This window comes from Hemitrygon akajei, chromosome 6, assembly GCF_048418815.1.
Source record: "Hemitrygon akajei chromosome 6, sHemAka1.3, whole genome shotgun sequence".
Classification (NCBI taxonomy): domain Eukaryota; kingdom Metazoa; phylum Chordata; class Chondrichthyes; order Myliobatiformes; family Dasyatidae; genus Hemitrygon; species Hemitrygon akajei.
The window spans coordinates 64,282,172-64,299,562 of NC_133129.1; the positions used below are offsets into that span (position 1 = coordinate 64,282,172).

General features: G+C 42.1%; 1 protein-coding gene across 1 annotated transcript in view; it reads left to right on the plus strand.

Moving 5' to 3' along the window:
- The window catches only part of pgm5 (phosphoglucomutase 5), a 185,593-nt gene that overhangs the window by 100,455 nt on the left and 67,747 nt on the right, over positions 1 to 17,391 (plus strand). The gene's annotated exons all lie outside the window — the stretch shown is intronic.

A 17,391-nucleotide genomic window follows, 5' to 3' on the forward strand; every position in this document is an offset into this window, starting at 1 on the left:
GGTCTTGGACAGATGTCTCATCTGAGCGATAGAGCCTCTAACACTGCTGCTTTTCGTCAGAACTGCACTGGAGACTCAGTGTAGGCTTTTGTTGTCAACTTCCTTTCTGCCCCTAGGAGTGAGAGTGCTTTCCCTGCTACTTTTGACCTGCCTTACTAAGTGACTGCATAAAAAAGGCATGAGTACATGGGTACAACTAGTTCCTCTCAACAATCAAGTTGAGTTTATTGTCATGTGCACAAGTACAGTGAGGTGCAGATACAATGAAAAGCTTGCTCAGAGCAATGTAACAAGCACATATGTTCAGACACAGAGTATAAATCCCACATACATAAATTATACAAGACAGTGGAGAGAAAAAGAAAGATAAAATGTCAATGCCAAATAAAGCACAGAGACATGTCTATAGAAGTACAAAAACAGATCCAGTGTTCCATTCCTGAGGTAGGATCAGAATTGTGCAGATCAGGTCAGAATCAATTTTAGTATCAGCGGCATATCTTGTGAAGTTTGTTGTCTTTGTCACAGCAGTACAATGCAATACATAAGTAGTGCACAAAGAAAAATAAAAAAGGTTCCGAGGCAGTGTTCATGGGTTCAATGTCCATTCAGAAATCAGATGGTAGAGCAGAAGAAGTTGTCCCTGAATTGTTGAGTGTGTGCCTTCAGGCTCCTGTACCTCATTCCTGATGGTAGCAGTGGGAACAGGGCATTTCCTGGGTGATGGGGGGCTCTTAATGATGGAAGCCATCTTTTTCACGCATTGCTCCTTGAAGGTGTACTGGGTATTATGGAGGCTAGTTGTCATGATGGAGCTGACTAAGTTTACAGCTCTCTGCAGCTTATTTCGATCCTGTGCAGTAGCTCCCCCCCCCCCCCTTACTAGATGGTGATGGTTGTATGAGAGTAGATGTTGCTGAACGTGGAGGCGTGGGACCTCAGTGCATGATGGTAACCACGTGAAGGTGGCATGCCCTGGATGGTGGTAGGCCTCAATGTCAGCCACTGCCTATTTGAAGCAGTGCCTGCTGAAGAAACTGCATGTGGTGGGGATCTCCAAGATGTTTTTATTTATGGATTACTAATTTCAATGCTATGTGTAAATGGTGAAAATAGTTTCCCAGTCAGTCTAAGGATCTTTCACTTGGAGCAAGGTACCTTTTCCAAACCTCTGTTGCCCATGTCCTACTTAAATCAAGTCCCACTCGCCCATTGGCCGTGATCAGCATTGGCTTATTTCTAGCAATACTTTATCTTCATCATTCTTGTACTTACATTGCTCTGAGTTTCCTTCCTCTAAGTCTTAGTTAACTTCACCACCCTTGGAAACTCTTGAGATCTCTGCACACTTCCAGTTCTACCCTTCTGAATTTCTGACGACAACTGTTCACAGATTTCTGGTTTAAGATGGTGCAAATGAAGATGGGATACAGCTTATTGCTGGTTCATAAAGCAAGAAATACATCTGAATACTTTATTAATAACACTTTTTTTCTATGGAAAGTTGTGGTAAATGATCACCAGAAGCAATGAGGAGGTGAGCAGAGGCAAGGCTGATCTGAGAGTCAAGGTGTGCTTGTGTGAGCTAGGGTTGGAGTGAGGTCGAGGCGCATTCGAGGACAAGTGATTGGAGCGAGGTCAAGACATGTTCGAGATGGAGTTATGGGCATTCGAAGCGGAAAAAAGTTGGAGCAGATGAGTTTTTGAGCCTGTCCACCAAAATCGAGAGCGAGGTTGGATTGATCTAAGTGGAAAGGTTGGGCATAGGCTGGAACGTGGCAGCGGGATCCAGGCCCAGAGTGTATTGATGCGACAGGGGCCAGGTCCTAGTGCGAGGGATGATACAGTGTTTGGACAATTTAAACACTGGGTTGGATAGATTGTAAAGGCCGGGTGTCAGGGACTGGAGGCGAGGATCGAGCCGGTTCTCCTTGCTGCTCCGCGATGTTTACTCAACTCTCCATGGCACTGAAGCTGAGGCTATGGCCTACTCCAGGCTTCATGTCTTAGAGCTTGACAATGATTTGCCCCACGGTGTGATGAACTGAGGCTAAGGGTGGGGGCTTGTTTCAGCTGATCTGGGCCTCGTGCCTGTGAACTCACTTTCATTCTGAATGTCATTGCTTGCTTTTATGTTTGCACGATTTGTGTTTTTTTTTATGTCTCTCTGCCCATTTATCAGTCTTTTTACTAATGGGTGCTTTTGGGTTTCTTGTTTGGTGGTTGCCTGTAAGGAGATAAATCTCAAGGTTGTATAATTGGAAGAATGAAATTTATGGCTGTATTCCACTTGAAAAAATCACTTACAACTTAAGAGATAAATATGAAACATTTTTGAAAATTTGGCGCCCTTATTTACAAAAGACAGGATTAAATATATAGGTGCTCCGAAGATGAAATAATTGGTTACTTGGGGAAAGAAATAAATATATATACTAAAGTTATTACGAACTCCATGGAGCATGTGGGGATCTTCCAATATCCAGGCATTCCTTTTTTTCTTTCTTTCTTTCTTTTTTTTTAATAGGGATGTTAGGGGGGAGGGGTTAAGGGGAGGGGGGCTGGGTAACACATTTTTTTTTCTCATACACATTTATTCTGTAACTATTTGAAAACAATTTTAAAAAGTTTTAAAAAAAAGGTTGTATAATTGATACATAGTTTGACAATAAATGTACTTTGAACTTTGGACAGTGGAGGTTGGGAGAGTAGATAGGGAGAATATCAGGAGGTAAGAAGAGTACCTCTAAGGGTTTCAGCAGTCCTGAAGCATGGACCAGGAATCTCAAATAGTTTGTTAAGTAAATCTGTGTTTAAAAAGCTACAAGCAAAAATATTGACCATAGTAAACCCGGATGGATTTTGATGCTATTCTAATCTAAATGCAAACTTAGACCTGGAGGAACATGTTTGATTCTGAACTGCTATCTGAAACTGCCTAGCAAGTCCCTCAGTTCACAGGTAACTAACAATAGTCAATACGGAATATATGTAGTGGACTCCTGGTGACATGTAAGAAAAAATTATGTAAGAAAGACGTAGCCTATATTGAGACTGCCAATATATGAATGTACTCTTTAATATATTTGCAAATTTTATGAATGATATTTTCTATTTAAATACTTTAAAAATACAATATTTCTTGACCTGAGTAATTTTTGAGGAAGATTGAGAAAGCTCCTGTGATCAGCAAGAGCAGCTGCTACTGTATACTGGTTTAGTGAGGATTCTTCAATAGGACTGGTTAAAATGCTAATTTCTTTGCAATTTATACGTACAGTATATTGATTTATCCCCTATAGTGGATTTCGGGTTAGATCAGTTATATATGATTGCAGTTTGGTGCTCAAAGAATGCCATGTGTCTGAAAGAGGCAGCTGCCTGAGAGGTGAATAGGAAGAATAGATGAATACTGTAGATCACGTGCAAAATCCTGCCAATATAATTGAAAGTAGAGATTTGGGGACATAATGTCATAGCTAATGGTAGAAATTAACCCTAGGGTTAATGTAAAAGTCTTGGGTTTCAGTTGTCATGTGCGTACAATAGGAAAATAGACCACTTATAATGTGATGTGACAAGGGGCAGGTTGCACAGGAAGGGTCTGTACTGAGTTTGTACTCTATACTTCATCTTCTGCACGAACTTGGTCATAAACAGTCAAGGAAATAATTGGGTTATGATCATTTTGTAAATAATAGGACCCAAGTTGCAATAAAGAGTGGTGAGATAAAGGAAGATAAAGATCACAGGTAGAGTGATCCGAGTGGATAGCTGTGGTTTGATAGGTTATGTCCAAAATATTTCAAAGGTATTGTAAGGGTAGAATTGGGATATTGCAGGGTCATTGCTAGGATAATGCCATGGTTGTTAGTTTGCTCCTTGAATATAGTTAGAGTTCCCACTGCTGCCTGTAAGGAGTTTGCATGTTTTCCCCATGACTGCGGGGGCTTTTTCTGGGTGCTCTGGTTTCCTCCTACAGTCCAAAGACATACCAGCTGATAGGTTAATTGCTCATTGTAAATTGTCCTCTGTTTAGGCTAGGGTTAAATCGAGGTTGAGCTGCACAGCTCAGAGGGCCAGAAGGGCCTATTCCGCGCTGTTTCTAGATAGATAGACCAACAGACAGACAGAGTGTAGTTTGATTATTATTACAGCATAGCTGGGAGTATTTTAAGAACTTATCCAGTGTAATCCTAGGTTATAATAAGGATCTTCCTAGAGTAGAGGAAGGGAATAGCTAGAATGGATCTGAAGAAAACCTGGGTTGTTTCGAGGTAAAGGAAGGATATTGCTAAAGAGACTATATGAGTAGAGTGTTTATAAATCATTCCTTGGAAAATACTTGGGTATTTCTATACTAGTTGAATCTATTAATAGGGTAATTGAGGGTACCTCTGGACAATATCAAGAATATTTCCATAGTATAGGCTGAGATTTATCTAGAATATTCCTAAAATATAGTGAAGGTGAAATTGGGGTATTCCTAGGCCATTTCTATGGTATTGCTAGAACATTCCTAGTGTTTGGTGAGAATATTATAGGGGTCTGGCTTGAGGCTTTGGAAGGTATATTAGGATATTTTTGTGGTTTTACTGAGAGTATAAACTATATTTGGTGCAAGGTAATAGCAAGAACTGAAATTACTCAGTGATATTGACACAATGGTACAAAACACATCACAATGTGAATTGCAGCTTAGTTATCAAAATGGCTGAAATGCATTCCCTGGAGGACACTAGCAGCACTGAAAGGAAACATCTGCTTTGGTCAGGTCCAGAATCAACATGATCTGTGTGACACTGCTGTAATGACTTGCTGTTGCAGTAGGGCTAATGATTTTATATTCTGTGGATCTCATATGGTGACGTACGTGTACTTGGATGATAAATTTACTTTGAACTTTAAATCAGAAGCAAAGAGAAGGCAATCACAGAATGCTTACACTGCAGTTCCAGGTAGTTACCTGCTGAGTTTCAGACAGACAGGTGTAGGGTGTAGTTACACTATGGGTTTCGTGTATATTAACACCCTGAGTTTCATATGCAGTTACCCTGATTTCAAGGTTCCAGGTTTGGTTACATCTCCTACTGCAGATGGAGTCACATTATAGTTACAATGCAAGTTCCATGTGTAGTTTCACCACAATTTCATCTGCTGTTATATCATGAGTTTCACTTGATATATTACCACTGATTCCACGTGGTGTTACAACTCTAGTTTTTCTAATGTCACTCCACTAGTTTTACATTGTGCCACACTACTGGTTTTATGTAGTGATATCCCACCAGAAGTTTAGTATTATTACACTACTCACTTCAAGTGATGTTACACTACCAGCGGAAGGTGAGATTACATTTTAATTTCCACATTTAATTGCACAAGAATTTCCTACAGCGTCATACAAAGTGCTTCAGTCAGAGTAGTACTGCTGATTGCACTTGGAGTTACACCACTCATTTCATGTCAGAGATGCAGCACTTTCCACGTGGAAGGAGCCCATATTTCATCACGTGTTACGCTCTGAGTTTCTGGTGCAATTACACTACAAGCCTTGGGCACTTGCACGATTGCTTAAGGTGGAGTTACACTGTCAATATCAGCTGCAATAGTATTGCAGGTTTCATATGCAGTCTGCCAACATGCTGTGTTCCATGCAACTTCCGTAACTTCCATACAACTGAACATTCGTAGTTTCATGCAGTGTTACAACACTGGTTTGAGGTGCAATTTCTCTAAAGAATTCCCCGTGCAGAACAGCGCAGTCTCATGAGCTGGTGCATTTGAGCCTGAGTAGCTGATGCGCCACAAGTTCCATTGCAATCCAGCAATCTATTCTTTGATACACTCAAAGAGTATTGCACAGTTATAGGTTCAGGCAGACAGGTAATTTGGGGAAGGCAAAGGACAGAAATCTGCCTAACTCCTAAGCAGATATTGAAATAAATAACAGGATTCTCCTCTCCTCAGCTTTCCCTCCTTCCCCTGACCCCCACACTTTCCTTGCACAACTCTGGTCTTCCAAGGGATGAAGTGGGGAAGTGTTAAATGCACGGACAATGAAATCCATGTAGATAAGACCGTAAGACATGGGAGCAGAATTAGAACATCTGGCCTATTGAGTCTGCTCTGCCATTCAATCATGGCTGATCATTTTTCTTCTCCTCAACCCCAGTTCCTGGCCTCCTCCCCATAACCTTTGATATCAAATCCAATCAAGACCCTATCAATCTCTGCCTTAAATACACCCAATGACCTGGCCTCCACAGCTGCATGGGGCCACAGATTCCAAAAATTCACCACCCTTTGGCTAAACAAATTTCTCCACATCTGTTTTGAAAGGCCACTCCTCTATCCGGAGGCTGTGCCCTCTTGACCTAGACTCTCCCTCCATGGGAAACCTCCGTTTTGCATCTTCTCTGTCTAGGCCTTTCAACATTCAAAAGTTTTCAATGAGATCCTCCCTCATCCTTCTGAATTCCAGTGAGTACAGACCCAGAGCCATCAAACGTTCCTTGTATGATAACACTATCATTCCTGGAATCATCCTTGAGAACCTCCTCTGGACCCTCTCCAATGCCAGCTCATCTTTTCTAAGATGAGGAGCCCAAAACTGTTCACAATACTCAAGGTGAGGCCTCACCAGTGCCTTATAAAGCCTCAGTATCACATCCTTGCTCTTGTATTCTAGACCTCTTGAAATGAATGCTAACATGGCATTTGCCTTCCTCACCACCGACTCGACCTGCAAATTAACCATTTGGGTGTTCTGCACAAGGACTCCCAAGTCCCTCTGCACCTCAGATTCCTGGATTTTCTCCCCGTTAAGAAAATAGTCCGCACATTTATTTCTACTACCAAAGTGCATAACCTTGCATTTTCCAACATTGTATTTCATCTGCCACTTTCTTGCCCATTCTCATAATCTGCCTAAGTCCTTCTGCATCCTACCTGTTTCCTCAACACTACTTGTCCCTCCACCAATCTTCGTATTATCTGCAAATTTGGCAATAAAGCCACCTATTCCATCATCTAAATCATTTACATCCAGCATAAAAAGAAGTGGTCCCAACACCAACCCCTGCAGATCACTACTAGTCACTGACAGCCAACCAGAAAAAGATCCTTTTATTCCCACTTGCTGCCTCCTACCAATCAGCCAATGTTCTAACCATGTTAGTAACTTTCCTATAATGCCATAGGCTATTAACTTGGTAAGCAGCTTCATGTGTGGCACCTTGTCAAAGGCCTCTGAAAGTCCAGATATACAACATCCACTGCATCGCCTTTATCTATCCTACTAGTAATCTCCTCAAAGAATTCCAACAGGTCATCAGGCAGGAATTTTCCTGAAGGAAACCATGCTGACTTTGTACTATCTTGTTCTGTGTCACCAAGTACTCCATCACCTCATCCTTAACAATTGACTCCAACATCTTCCCAACCACTGAGGTCAGGTTAACTGGTCTATAATTTCCTTTCTGCTGCCTTCCTCCTTACTTAAAGAGTGGAGTGACATTCTCAATTTTCCAGTCCTCTGGCACCATGCCAGAGTCTAATGATACTTGAAGATCATTTCTAATGCCACTGCATTTAAGGTGCTTGCAAGTGGGTACATACAGAGGAGATGTCAGGGATAAGTCTTTTACACAGAGAGTGGTGAGTGCGTGGAATGGGCTGCCAGTGACGGTGGTGGAGGTGGATACGATAGGGTCTTTTAAAAGACTCCTGGATGGGTACATGGACCTTAGAAAACTAGCTATGGGTAACCCAAGGTAATTTCTAAAGTAAGTACATGTTCGGCACAGCATTGTGGACCAAAGGGCCTGTATTGTGCTGTAGGTTTTCTATGTTCCTATAAAAAGATAGAATTTTTTAATGTTTTCAATCTTTAATGCTTTCAGGATCCTAGGGTGCAGTTCATCTGGTCAGGGTGACTCATGTACCTTTAGGTGCAAGCTTAGAAGCTCCCAAGGATTCAATTTTTATTTTGCTTTTAATATGATTAAAATATTAAGCTCAGCCTCAGAGTACCTGGCATTATGTTAGTTGTGAAGGGAAATCTATGGATGCTTATGAGTCTGTCAGTATCCTTAAGCAGTTGGAGCAATGCTGAGAAATCTCGGTACTGAGCTGGGTGCCATTTTCAGGCCTGTGTCTACTCTGGAGATGTTACAGACCCTTGGCACATCAGCAAATCAGCGATGGTGTCTTTGAAGCAACTTTCTGACTAAAAAATCCCAGAAGGCCCATGGAATAAAACTCAGTTCTGTGTCACAAAAATAGAGGGTAAGGCAGGTATCCAAGACACCTGGGAATAAAGAAAGATTATAAAGAAAACAGGGGAGGGGGCTGAGGAGCAGGAGGTTTAGAAGGGAATTCTAGAATTGAGGAAATGGGAAGCTTATGGTGGGGGTTGTGGGGAGTGGTTAGGCGATGGTTAAGAGGCCAGAATAAAATTGCACAGAGCTTTATAGATGAGGAAAAGAATATAGAAATAGGAAATGGGAATAAGAAGATGGAAGGATTTGAAAACAATCATGGCATTGCATAGCCAGGTACCATTGTGGATCAGGACATGCAAGGATAATGGGTGTATCAGACTTCGGGTTTGAGTAAAGAAGGGGTAATGATATTTTGTGGCACGTTCACAGGGAGTGGGCTGTGAAATGTTCAGGTAGCAAGGCATAGTTGCAGACTTCAGCTGCAGGTGAGCTGAGGTGTTGGGGTTGTGGGAAGGTTGATGATGGCTGAAAATAGGTGCTCTTGGCAATGGACATGTATAAGCTCAGAGGATTATCTCTGTGTCAGGTCTGACAACATGGTTACAACTCTCTGCAGCACACACAAAATGCTGGAGGAACTCAGCAGGCCAGGCAGCATCTATGGAAAAAAGTACAGTCGATGTTCCGGGCCGAGACCCCTCGTCAGGACAAACTCTCTGGTTTATTTTTAGACAGCTAGCAAGAAAAAAAGATGGAGTCAGTGGTGATGGAACATTACATTTGGCAGGAACAAATGATAAGGACTTTAGAATGTCAAATATTTAGAATAAGGAATTTAAGCTTATGTATGTGTTTCTTTTCCTGGCTAGGCAGTAAGCTAACAATAAAGGCTTACTGCTTAGTCACTTATCTCAAACCTGCTCTGAAAGTCACGATGTTGATGTAACTGGTCCGTAAAGTTTTTGGCCAATGGTATGATGACCTTTGCTTGTTGATACAAGGGAACTTGGCAGTGGTTATATGGTTAAACGGCAGTGAGAGATGTTATGGTTCCACCTTTCTCAGAAATAGTTACTGCCGCATCAATCTACAGGGACTGAGATGACTGACCTCCAACAACCACAACCTCGGTGTGAAGTTTGGCTCCAGCCGGAAGAGAACTTTCCCCTTTATCTTTGTTGACTTTAGTTTTACTTGGGCATCTTGATGTTACATTCAGTCAAGTGCTGCCTTTGCTATCAAGGACAGTTGGTCTGATTTTAAGAGCTGCATTTTAAAATTATGCTCATAATATAACATTGGCCTGCAACTTAATACCAAGTTATTTTTGCACAAAGAACAGTTGGTCCTCTTTTGATCCATATAGGCTATATTATGTAGCCTTTATCTCTCTCAGTCACAGTCTGCTGCAAAAGCAAGCTTTCGCATTTGGAATTTATTAATAATTAAGTAAGCTCTCTTGTGTTGCACTGTCAAAATGGGCTATACAGATCAGATATGGAATCTTTCCTGAGTAAACTAGACTGAGCAAGTGCACTCCCAGAATGGTTATAGTATCCATGGGAGGGTGGGGATACCAGCTCCCTACTTGACTGCTGCTCAAACACATTTGGGATTTGCTTTGAGAGAGGGGAAAGCAAGTTTAGGTTAATGCAACAAACGTAGCAGTGTACAAGCACAGAGGCAGAAAAAGTCTTGGGTCCAAGAAACTCGTTCAAAGTTAAGAAGGCCTTTCAATCATAATTAAAGATGTTTTCCCTTGTCCCACATCTCCAGTCTTTCTCCTCGACTTCACATATCATGACCACTGCCATGTAAACTCCTGAGAGGTGAGGAAACCTCTGCACAACCCCTGCTCCCTTCTGCCCCAAGTTCAGGGCCAAGAAGGTAAAACAATTATTCTGCATAACTTCTCCATGACCACTTGAACCCACAGGATTCAGCACGGTAGATCCTGCACATCAAGGGATGGCTATAAAGATACCTGAATCGGTCAAAAATAGCCCAGCTCCCTCTTGAAGGCAGAGAATCTACAGTACAGCCACCAGACTTGTAAGCAACGTACCTCAGAAATTCTTCTATTCTTCGGGAAAAGAACTACTGTTCCATTTCCTCTCTTATCCCTTGACCATTACCAGTCTGCTAACCAGGAATCTCACTATGCAGGTGACCAATATGCTTCTAAATCCCTTTGTGGTCAATTGTACATCTGCCTTGCTCCAACTGAATAATCCCCTAGTACAATAAAATGGCACTTGCCCTCAAAATCTACCTGATTATGGCCTTGCACTTCATTGTGCACCAGCACTGCACTTTCTCCGTTACGTTTTATTTTGCATTCTGTTATTGTTTTCCCTTATACTACCTCAATGTACTATTGTGATGAAATGCTCTGTATTGATGGCATGCAAAGCAAAGATTTTCATTGTATCTTGGTACACGTGACAATAATAAACCGATTTACCAAATATTACCAATGGATCAAATTCCATAAGGCTATATGACGATAAAACCATAAGATATTGGAGCGGAATTAAGTCATTTGGCCCATTGGGTCTGCTCCGCCATTTTCATCCTGGCTGGTCATTTTTCCTCTCTGCCCGGTGTTCTGCCTTCTCCCCATATCCCTTCATGCCCTGACTAATCAAGAATCTATCAACCTCTGCCTTAACTATACCCAAAGACTTGGCCTCCACAGCCACCTGAGGAAACGAATTCTACAGATTCACCATTCTCAGGCTAGAGAAATTTCTCTTCATCTACGTTCTAAAAGGACGCCCCTCTATTCTGAGGCTGTGTCCTCTGGTCTTAGTCTGCCACCATAGGAAACAATTAGAATCCCGAAGACAATTAGAGTTGCCAGGGTATTTTAAGCCAGGAATCATTCTTGTGGCCTTCCAGAGTGTTTACCACACCCACCTGTGTGGGGACTGAAACTAGTTTACATGGGATCTGCCCGTGGTCTAAATAATGCTCTGTGATTTACAGTATACTGAACATAATAAAAATCTCAAGCAAGAACAACTACCAAAGGAAATTTGACACCAAGCCAGATGAAATTTTAGGACAGATACCCAGATCTTTGTCAAAGGTAGGTTTTAGGGAATGTATTAAAAGGAGGAGAGAGGGGTAGAGAAGCAGATGCTTAGGGAGGAAATTACAGATTTTAAGGCCCAGGCAGCAGAATTTGCAGCTGCCAAGGCTGCACTGATTAAAATTAAGGAGCAGAAATGGGTGAGCATGGGACTGCTGTGGTTTGTAGGTCTGGAGAAGCAGCACTGATTCGCACATAAATAATAGCAACTGGCACATTTATGGGGCTGCTAGGAGAAAAACCATGTGCAGGCTATGTCCAGTCACAGGCACCATACTTCTGGAAAGACATCAAAGGTTTGGAGTGTGTGTGAAGGAGATTTACTTAGAATTGTTCTGAGGACAGAGGATATCAGACCCATACAGTTGTACAGCATTGAAACAGGCCCTTTGGCCCAACTCATCAATGCTGATTCTGTCTACCATAGTTACTTCTATTTCATGATTTTGTATACATCTACAGGATATTGTTTTACTTACCTGTCCACAGAAGGTGGATATGAGTGATGAGGTTGGTATTTAGTGTTCATTCCTAATTATCCCTAGTCCATTTCAAGCCAACAATATTGGTGGGGCTAGAGCTCAGCACAGCATGGCAGTTCTTCCTTCCTGAAGGATATTAGTGATCCAAACAGGTTTATTCCACAATTCTTCATTTTCAATAGTTCAGTGGTTCAATGGTTCCATTTAATATCAGAAAATGTATGCAGTATACAACCTGAAATTCTTACTCTTCACAAAGATCCATGAAACAGAAGAAAATTCCCTAAAGAATGAATGACAGAAAGACGTTAAAACCCCAAAGCCCCCCTCCTCACTCCCACGCACAAACAACAGCAAAGCATCAACCTTCCCCGACCTGTTCCAGCATAAAGCATCAGCCTCCCTAAGTCCCATTAATTACCAGTATTCCTCTCTCAATTTTATTTCCATGATATGAACTTCACAAATATTGAAAGGCTTAGGTAGAGTGGATGTGGAGATGTTTCCTAAGGTAGAGTAGTTTAGGAACAGAGGGCACAACCTCAGAATAAAAGAGCATCCCTTTAGAATGGAGATGAGGAAAAATTTCTTAAGCCAGAGGGTGGTAAATCTGTGGAATTCATTGCCATAGACAGCCGTGGAGGACATGTTATAGGGTATATTTAAAGTAGAGGTTGATAGGTTCTTGATTAGTAAGAGTGTCAAAGTTATGGGGAAAAGGCAGGACTGTGGGGTTGAGAGTTGTCAGCCATGATGAAGTGATAGAACAGACCTAATGGCTGAATGGTCTAATTCTGCCCCTAGGTTTTACGGTCTTATAGTTTAACTTAAGCTCGCCAACTAAGCTGCTAGGATTTAAACTCATGCCTCTTCCTCAACAGAACGGGTCCTCTGCAGATTTTTCCAATTACATTCCTATTGTACTCTTGACCACACAAGCCTCGGAATGACTTCAGTATGAGGAAGGTTGTAGGCTAATTATTAAAGGTGCTCAGCCCTCTGTAGTGGAGTGGCAAAAGACAAAATGATGAATTTAATAAAACGGAGAAAATGCAGAGGAGAAAATGTTTAGACAATGAGTTGTTGAGACTTGAAAAAACTCTTCCTGGAAAATTAGAGAAAGCAGATTCAGTAATATTTTCAAAAGGGAGTTGGATTAATACTTGAACAAGGAAATATTTGCAGATCTATAGGGGAATGAATAGGTTTATTGAACTAATCATTGAGCTCTTTCTAAAAATCCAGCACTGAGGATAGAAGACGTCTCTTCCCTCAGAGGGCTGTGAACCTTCAGAACACGGATGCTTGGATATTTAAGATGGGTCGATTGAACAAGGAATCAAGTGGATGAGACAGAAAGGCAGGGAAAAGGTAAAAGGTCAATCGTGCAGCCCCCACCTGATCCTTTGGCATATGACATTCTGAGTATTGCTTTAAAGATTGCAGAGTTCCAGTTTGTAACTCATCACAGAGTGCTAAATGACTTCTGTGTTGAGCCACTTCATAGCAACGCCTGAATTCCTGGCTAGAGAGCAGACATGAACAGAGGACAGCATGCGGATAAACAGGAACAGATTGCAGCTAAACTTTGTGCAGCTCTCCCTCCCCCCATTCATCTCCAGCACCCCGCCCCAGCTGCAAAACACCAGCCAGATTATTAGCTGGATGGAAACAAGAAACATGTTTCTGTCCGATGGGAGTTTCTGAATGTTTGGCAGAGCCTTGTGAAGCCAAGCCTTCTGCAGCAATAATTCCACACAGCAAGGGAACGCTACTAATTGGAGTCTGACACTGCCAAAGTCCATCACAAAGCCTTCAGGAAAACACTGCATCCTTCCCATCTGAGAAAACAAATTGAACTCAAGTGTTTCACTGTAAGAAAAATACACCTACAGGGAATTGTATGTCTTCTCCTAGAGATAGAGTGTACAATGAGGACTATTTCCACCATATCCTTTTGGGGAACTGTAGGGAATATGTGTGCAATAAATAAATTCGATTTTGTTTCTTTGCTAGTCAGGGCCTCATGAAGAATGCATGCAAAATCACGTCAAAGCACAGCAGACGATCTTAAAGGGATAATGTCATTAATGAAAACTTCAGTTTGTTTTAGGGTGGCATAATAGAGAAGGAAATAAGTAACGTGATTTTCTGCGGTGACTTTCTTGACCTCAGAGTGCCGCAAAACACTTTACAGCCAGAGAAGTACTTTTGCAGTGCACCGTAGGAAATTTAAAAGCCAAGTGTCAACTATGCCTGTGTGCGGCAGGAGGTTGAGGGCTCAAGCCCCACTCTGGGACCCTGCACACAATCTGCAGGCCATCACTTCATTGGAGAAGTTTCTCCTCATCTCCAGTCTAATTGGCCAAACCTCATGCAGGGGACCAATACTCATCCCTCAGTCAAAGCAACTGAAGGCAGATGATCATGTTGCGGTTGTGTGATCCTGCTGTGCACAGTTTTGACTGCTATGTTTCCTACGTTACTATGGTGATTGAAACCTCTTAATTGTCTGCAAAATCTAGCAGGACGTCAATTATTCTTGGAATCATGGGGCATTTGAAGATAGCTATCCTAAAATGGAAGTCTTTATGTGAAGGCAGTGTAGAGATGATGACCATATTAATGAGAGAGATGACTGTATGTTATTCTTGGCATATTTCAGTCACTATTTCAGTTCTTTCCTCCATTCTCAACAATTCGAGGGTCTGAGCATTCCTGATTGTTTCAACCCATTAATCAAACTAAATTAGTTTTGACACGGGAGCTGCAACATTACTGGTGATGTTCATGTGGTTTATAAACAATGCACACACAGTATGGCCAGAACTCACAGCAGTGAAAATCTGGAACTCACTGCCACAGGGAGTGGTCAAGCAGAAAAGGGGAAACTGAAAAGGGAGAAAGAAATCAAGGGATTTACTGAGATGGATCAGTGCTGAGGAGGAGTCTCGTGTGGAGCATAAACCTGGCACTGACATGAAGAACCAGAAGGCCTGAATCTGTGCAGAATGATAGACCAGCTGAGTCAATCTAATATCTCACACAGATGGTTTAAATAGTGGTTGTAACAGTCCTTTTAATTGTCAAGGACGAAATAGATAAACCTCATCCATTCTTAACGTACGTGTGTGTGTGTGTGTGTGTGTGTGTGTGTGTGTGTGTGTGTGTGTGTGTGTGTGTGTGTGTGTGTGTGTGTGTGTGTGTGTGTGTATACACACACGCTCCATTGCACATATGCTGTTACTTACACCTCTGGTGCTAGAGGCAGTTGACAGAGCTCTTTCACCACAGTGTTTATAGCAGGTCTTTCAGTAGTTCCCCAGTTACGCCCCGCTTTTTCAACTTTGCTTCCACAGTTCTTTGCCGTGTTGTTTTCAGATAGTTTACAGTGCTTTCAGATGTCCATCTCATTGAGATGGCTTCAGCTTCCACCCCAAGCACAAGGACAAAATGGTAGAGTGCTCATATCCTCTTTGTCTGTAGGTCTTTGAGGCTGTTATGGGACAAAAGATTTTATCAGATGCATTTAGTTTGAACTAACAGCAGCTTGGGACTTGTCAGTCTCCATTATTCCCTACCATTCTGCACTGACGAGAAGCAATGAAAGTATGCAGCTGAGGAAAATAGTGAGTTTAGCTTTAATATTGTATCTCATTAATTTTCGGATGATATCTGAACATTTGAATGTGGTCTACACTGGAAGACCTGGCTTGTTCTGCCATGCTGGCTAATGCGGATGTTTCTGTAGTGGTAGGAATGGGAGTCTTCAACTGCTGAAAATAACGTAAATTTATAGGTCAGGATATGTTCCTTTGCTGTAAATGTCTGAGTCCATGTCACTGTCTGAATGTTATGAGTTGCGCTGCAATTTTCCTGTAAGAAGTGTTGAAGATTAGATCATTTATCTATGATCTTGAGTCATGGTCTCAAGGGACAATTTCCATCTGATGCCCCTTGGCACCTCATGATCTTTAAACCATGGCAGTATTAAGGACCTGCACCCATTTTCTTTTCAAAAGCAAGCTCGCTTTCATCAACACTGCATGTAAGACTGGAGCAGAAGCCTTTGTGAACATTGTGACAACATGGAGGTGGATTCCACATGCTTGCAGAACACTGCACAGAACTTTCCTTGTTCTGTTTGTCCTCTTCTTCACCATGCTCCTTCAGAACCGTTCTTGAATGTGAGTGCAGCAAAAGCTCTTTCGAAGTCCGGGAGGGTTTTGTAACAGTGTAACCACCATTCTCAGCATTGTTATATTATGTTTGTTGATGAGCGTTCTTTCTCAAAACTGCCTTACATTTCCTGAGAACGACATCAGCCGTCTTTGATATAGTTTAGACCATGGGTCAGGACTTTCCATAATGCCTTGCTTGGCATAGGTGAAGATGTTACAGTCTTTGAGAGCTCCATCCTTGAGTATCTTTGCTGCAACCCTACTGTATTACTCTGGTACCTTTTATTTTTCAGACAGACAGACATACTTTATTGATCCCGAGGGAAATTGGGTTTCGTTACAGTCGCACCAACCAAGAATAGTGTAGAAATATAGCAATATAAAACCATAAATAATTAAATAATAATAAGTAAATTATGCCAAGTGGAAAATAAGTCCAGGACCAGCCTATTGGCTCAGGGTGTCTGACACTCCAAGGGAGGAGTTGCAAAGTTTGATGGCCACAGGCAGGAATGACTTCCTACAATGCTCAGTGTTACATCTCGGTAGAATGAGTCTCTGGCTGAATGTACTCCTGTGCCTAACCAGTACATTATGGAGTGGATGGGAGACATTGTCCAAGATGGCATGCAACTTGGACAGCATCTTCTTTTCAGACACCACCTTCAGAGAGTCCAGTTCCACCCCCCACATCACTGGCCTTACGAATGAGTTTGTTGATTCTGTTGATGTCTGCTACCCTCAGCCTGCTTCCCCAGCACACAACAGCAAACATGATAGCACTGGCTACCACAGACTCATAGAACATCCTCCGCATCATCCAGCAGATGTTAAAGGACCTCAGTCTCCTCAGGAAGTAGAGACGGCTCTGACCCTTCTTGTAGACAGCCTCAATGTTCTTTGACCAGTCCAGTTTATTGTCAATTCGTATCCCTAGGTATTTATAATCCTCCACTATGTCCACACTGACCCCTTGGATGGAAACAGGGGTCACCGGTGCCTTAGCCCTCCTCAGATCCACCACCAGCTCCTTAGTCTTCCATGGCCAATATGATGAGCGGGCCGAACAAATTCCACATACTAGGTGCAGCCCACTGCATCCTTCCTGCTGCCTGTCATCTCAAAAGGCTTCACTAATTTGTTGATAGATTTCAATTACCTTGTTCTGTTCCTCCTCCACTTCACCATGTTCTGCATGATCTTCAGAACTGTTCTTGAATGACAGAATGAAGTTTGTCTGTACTTTCGAGCACTTTGCCCTTTCATTGTCATTTTAGAATCATGTTTGGTGGACACACGCTTCTCAGATTAGTTTGACTGAAGTTGCTACAAGGGGGGACCTCCGACAACCCCTGCTTTTGCCTCCTCACTTACATAATGTGGTGAACTACATATACCTGTCTGGACAC